Genomic DNA, 6000 nt, shown 5'->3' on the forward strand with positions numbered 1-6000 from the left:
GGGCTTACCACACCTGCTTCAATAGAAATGACTGCAACATCCCCACGTTGCTGTCTTCTGCCTCTCATGGACATGTGTGTTGGAAGGACAAGCAGATGGTTTCTCCATGGGTTCCATTCCTATTCTCTCTCCTGTGGACACCTAAAACCATGGACAGCCAGATATTCTGAGTGCAATTTTCCAACAGAGACTAAAGCTTCATGCTTAGGTCCAGAGCCACCCAAAAAAACTAGTGGAAATTACCCAGAGGAAGACAGCTCTGTGGTAACAGGACATTGGTGACTGGAGTAGCCATCAAGAAGCCCAGGCCTCCCACCTTGGCATAGATCCAACTTCTCTGCAGGCAACCTTGCAAGAGAAAGGCCCAGGATGGAGAGGAAGAGGCAGGAGAGCAACACTCTCCCCTTCCTACCTTTTGCTCTTCAAGGGGTCAGGAATCCCAGATTGCAATGTTGGGAAACCGGACCAGCTGCCCCAAGAGAGATAGACCAGAGTCATTTCCTCTGTCATTAACTCTGGGCCCCAGCTTCTCTGTGCCCTGCTATACCTCCAGGCAATTCCAGTTTCCAAAGGCTCTGCTGACCACATGTGATTCCCAGGAAAGGGCTGGGGGAAGAGAGCTCAGAGAGCTGGCTTCCATCCTGGGTGTGTGGCTTTGGATCGCTGTCTAAGCACACAGCGGACATCGCCTGGTCTCTTCAGCTCCAGTTTCTTGCCTGAATGCAGCTGACAAATGGGAAGAGAAAAGCATTCAGCAAAACACTCAGGAAACTTGCTGTTTTCATTATAATTCACAACCAGCCATGCCAAGGCCACTTTCTTCTGATAATCTACTTCTGTTAAAATTTCTTGGGGCCCTATTAATAGCCTGAAAGAAATACTAATGACTGCCCTTCCACGCTAAGCCAAAGTGTTTGCTCTTCACAGCACCCAAAGCTTATCAGCTCAGAGCCCATAATTTATGGAAATGGAAGGAGAAGAGATATGGGCAAGAAGAATGTGAGCGGGAGACATTGTACAGCCCATGAAAAATTCCATCCCACCCTGATTTCACTGCTGAGCTCCGTTTGAATGGTTTCCTGATGGCACTACTATTCAAGCTAGCAACTAGGTCTTTGTTACCCCCAAGAAGTAAAAGAAAGTCAGATTTCTCGTTGAACAGTATCTTACCCAACCCTCACTTCTGTGCATCTACCTGGTGTCTCCCAGCAGCCACTCTGGGCAACCACTCACTGCACCTGGGATGAATCCTTGAAGGTGTGTGGAAAGTGTGGAGAATTGGTGGGGGGGTACCTGGCTGGAGAGGGGTGAAGAAAGAAGCCAGGGCCAGCTGTGAGTGGCCTGGCCACAATTCTCAGGATTCCATGAGAGGGTTGGGGAATTTGAGCTTGCAAAGGAAATGGCAGAGAAATGTCCTTAAGGAGACAATTAAGAAAAAGGAAAACTCAGTTGGACACAGGCCAACCACGAGGGCAAATTGTTGTGGAACTTTGACTCAGTTCTAGCTTCTCACTAACACCTCCTCCACCAACTCCTTGCTTTAAACCACCAAGAACCTATGGAGTCCACACCCTTGAACTGGGGAGGAGAGGGAGTTGGGTGACCTCTCTTCTTGCTATTATCCAATTTTTGTCTCGTGAAAGAAGTATTAAAGCCACAGCTCCTCCCTGTTAGAAGCCATCCATTTTGGGCGAAGACAGGAAGTCTCTCTCTTTAGTCTATCCAACTCTGCTTTGTTTCATTGATCTGCCCAAGACAATTCTCTGGAAAAGGAACAGGACTCCAGAAAGGTTTGGCTAGACAGAGGATGCCAATGGATAAGATGGGGACCAGATCCCTCCGGCTGGACCCTATTGCCACCTCCCACCCGCTGCATGGGTCAGGTGCTTCTGTGTTGGCTGTCCTACCTCTTTGCATAGCGCGTCTCACAAAACCATTTCTGATCCGCCTCTCCTTACACAGATCAGTCATTTAAAGCATGAATGAGCTGTGAACCTCACTGGAGGGAGGTAACCATTCCTGCATCCATTCATTTGAGGAATCTTGAGCAGCATCTATCTGCCAGGCACTGCTCTAGGTGATGGAAAGCAGCCATGAGCAAGACCAAGAAGGTCCTTCTAGCAAATGTATATTCTTTGGGCTGCCTGTTCCTGCCACCAAGAAGCAGGCACAGGTCTCCCCAACTAGCAGAGGGCGCCATTTGCATACAAAAGGGGATGCAGTGAGGGAAGAAAGCGACCCACCCAGCTGCCTTACCTTAGCCTGGGGACGTTCCCCCAGCACTGAGAGCTGCTCTCTTTTCTACTGCCACTGGCTCTTCTAGTGGCACCTCCCCTGCTGCTTGAGCTCCTGACCTTCCCTCAATTCCACCAAATGAGGACAAGAAATAGCAATCAAGGCCTCTGGACCTGCTGAGCACAAAGCAGAAGCAATGGGGGGCAGGGGTGTGCAAAGACTATAAAATGACATGGACCGAACAAGCAAAGAATGTTGGCCAGCCCCTGGCTGATCAATCTTCAGGAGTATCCCAGTCGTCACACACCTGTCCCTATTACCTGCTGCCTGGAAACACTGAGCCCACCCACACCTCCTGAGGCCCTTTTGTTTTTCCTAGCCACACTGTGTCATGGTTGGACTCCTGGGACCTGGACACAAGGAAGAATTGAGATGCAGAGGGCTCTGTGGGTGAGAACATGTAAAGTGGCCTCATGGTCACAGGGCTGTGGGAGCCGATCCCAGGGGGTCAGGGGACTTGGGAGGTGAAGTTCAAGGCCTTCTAATGCCCCATCTCAGGAATGTGCTTGGTGAGAGAGAACAGTGGCATTCTTTTCATAACTCCACAGTCTCTTTTCCCCATCTCTATCTTTCTCCTGGTTTCCCCAGAGTGAAGTTTTAGCATCTGGGGCTCAGAGATGGATGCCCGGAAATGAAGGATGAAGTTTCACTCTTGGTACATTCAAACTAGTCCTAGGGAATGTCCTGAGAGGCCATCAAGACCTCTGCTGGTAAGACAGGGCCTCTGCCCAGTAAGCAAACTGGAGATTCCTTGGCCATTATGGCCACCACATCTCGCTGCTCCCCACAGCAAAGCTCTCTCTCCCCATGGAGCCATGTCCTCTGAGCTGCCATGCAGCCTGCTGCCCACTGCCCCAGCTGAAGGAAGGTGGGACGCTTCTTCCAAAGCTCAGTCAAGGTCCTCACTCTGACTTTGTTTGTCCTCCATATTGGTATCACAGGTGGAGAGCATAATGGGGCAGGGTCCCCATCAAACCCAACAGATGTTCCTGAGCAGACAGGGAAAGAAGTGACAAGCCCTTTACACCGCAGGACTAGGGACCAGAACCCACCTGTCTTTCCGCCCCCTGCTCCTCCAACTCAGACCCACTCCCCTTGACACACTGGAATCTGTATTATATCTATTTTTAAGAAAATACAATGATGGTTGTCTGGTTTTGTTGTTTTTACAGGTGTTGTGGAATAATAAGAAAATTAAGTATTTAAAATGTTCCAATAAAATGGAATTTTTTTGTTATTCTAATATATTATCGTGTACCTATTGTAAATATGAAACACTCCTATTTTGCAAGCCAAGGACACAATTTGTACTGTTGTTATATATAAATAAAGTTTACTGGATTAAAAAAAAAAAACTTAGATCTTTAAATAAACATGGTTGTTTGGCAGCATATGGGCAGAATAACTTCATGGGCCTTAAATTGAAACAGAGTACTCACAGAAAGATGAACTAAGTTGTTTTGAGGAAGTTTTTGAATTCTTCCTGGAGCTAGAGCTTATTAATGTCCAGTCCTCAACACACACACACACACACACACACACACGTACCGTGGGTGAGCACTGCCCCCTAGTCCCAGGACCCCAGAATACAGCTTTCCTCCAGGAGAGACTGCTACTGCAGACTCCAAGGGTTGAGGCCCCTTCCCAGAGTGAAATGAGATCACAGAAGAAGGAGGACATCCACCGCTAGCCCTTCACAAAAAGTGCACTCATGCATTTGTTCCAAACCTCTGCTAAGCATGGCCTGGCACCATGGTGAGTGCAGGGGCTGAAATAGTAAATGAGGAAGGCATCAGCCTTGCCCTCGCCGCCCTTTCCATGGGGTGAAATCCTGGATCCATCTCATGGATCCTGGAAAAGGAATGCTTCAGCCAGGTGCTGAGAAGGATTTTGGGTTTTTTTTGTTTGTTTGTTTTTGTTTTTTCAGTTGAAGGATTAAAGGTGAATCAGAGGAAAAATACCAGTCTGTGTATTTCAGATCCAACACAGTAGATCTAAATGGAAGAGGGCAGCCCTGGCCTGGGGGAGAAAATGAAGCCCAGAGGGAGGAGAAATTTCACAGAAATGCAATGAGGCTTAGAGACGGGGAAGGGATCATGTGATTCCCCAACCCTTGGGCTCCTCCAACTTGAGGATGCCACGTGCTCTTCCTCCATGTCCCTCCATTTCTCTATTTTTCTGAGATTCCAAGGTGTGTGGGTGGCACTCCTGCCCTTAGAGTAGCAGACAAATAGAGAATAGTTCAAGAGCCCATCCACCCGACATCTCAACTAAGTGTGCACAGAAATGGCTGGTCCTCCTCTTCCTGACAATGGGGATTAGGAGACTTTCTGGGACCATAGCCAGCAACTGATGCCAAGAGTAGAGTCTCCTGAAGGAGGAAGTGCAGCCTTGCCCTCAGGGCCTCAGTCTGAAGGCAAAACAGACCTGCTCTCAAGGAGATCCCCAGTCTGATGTGAATGGCCAACACACCCAAGAAGGGGGCCTGAGACAAAAGCATTCCAACAAGTGCATGTTAATAAATACGGTGTGGTTGAGAGCTGTAGGATTTTCAGTTCAAGGAAATAATTCTGGTGAACATTTTTCAGTCCCTATGTAGCATCTTCTGAGTTCATGGCATTTGTATGTTCCCCATGTACCACATGTGTGTGTGCGCGCTTTCTCTCACGCTCTATCTCCCTCTCCCTGGAGAGAGAGGAGGAATGCAGATGCTGGTTCTGAAAGTGAGAAAAATGCAAACAAAATACCCTGAGGAGGAGGGAAGAGCACAGGGCTGAGGCCTGTCTGGGATTAGTGCATTGTTTTCAGTAGCAAGAAGAATCTGGGCTCTCACCCCTGGTTTATTAACATTAAATCATCCTCCATTCCTGTCTGGAAAGCAGACCTAGAGCACTAGAGGGGTTCTATTCCACTGTGAAGAAGGTGCAATCATTTCTCAGAAGCAATAATGTGGCTCCAGTGTGTTCATGGCCATATTCATACTGTGTATGGGCAGCCAGATGAGACCAGTCTCTGTCATTACCTGACAGACACTGGTTTTGCAAGAGGAGCCTTCTGGGTCACAGGATCCCTTTCCTCTGCATGGGGATCTTGACACCACCAAGTGTCCCCCAATAGATCTTCTTGCCACTTCTCTCAGCACCTTGGACTTGGGATACCATATTATTATTAAATACCTACTGCAGGAACTACCATCCTCAGGAAAGAAAGAGAAAGATCAGAAGGGGATCCACCAGGTGCCTGAGCTGTTCTGTTCACTGCTGTATTCCTGGGACAGAGTGCAGTGCCTGACCTACCAAAGAAACCCAGTGAGCATGCTCAGAATGAGCAAATGATTAAAGGAACAGAACCTGTGAACCATCTACAAAATGCCAGGCCCTGCACATACTCCCTTGTAGGCTTCTCACCTATGACAAAAGCATTCCTTAGAGGTTAAGGACTTTACTAAAAATCACACAGTTAATAAATAGCAGCACCATCAATGTCAGACTCCAGAGTTCAGATCCCATGCTTTTTCCACTACCCAATCAATACTGCTTTTCCTTTGTTTTTTATTTTTTTTATTTTTTGCATTTCTGAAGACTGAACCCGGGGCCTCACATGTGCCAGGTAAATGTTCTACCACTGAGCCACATTCTTATTCCCTGCCTTTTCTTTGTTCTAAAACAATTTAGTACTGACTAGTCCTCCCCCGAAGTGAATCCT

The sequence above is a fragment of the Marmota marmota genome, unplaced genomic scaffold, assembly GCF_001458135.2.
Source record: "Marmota marmota marmota unplaced genomic scaffold, marMar, whole genome shotgun sequence".
NCBI classification, from domain to species: Eukaryota; Metazoa; Chordata; class Mammalia; order Rodentia; family Sciuridae; genus Marmota; species Marmota marmota.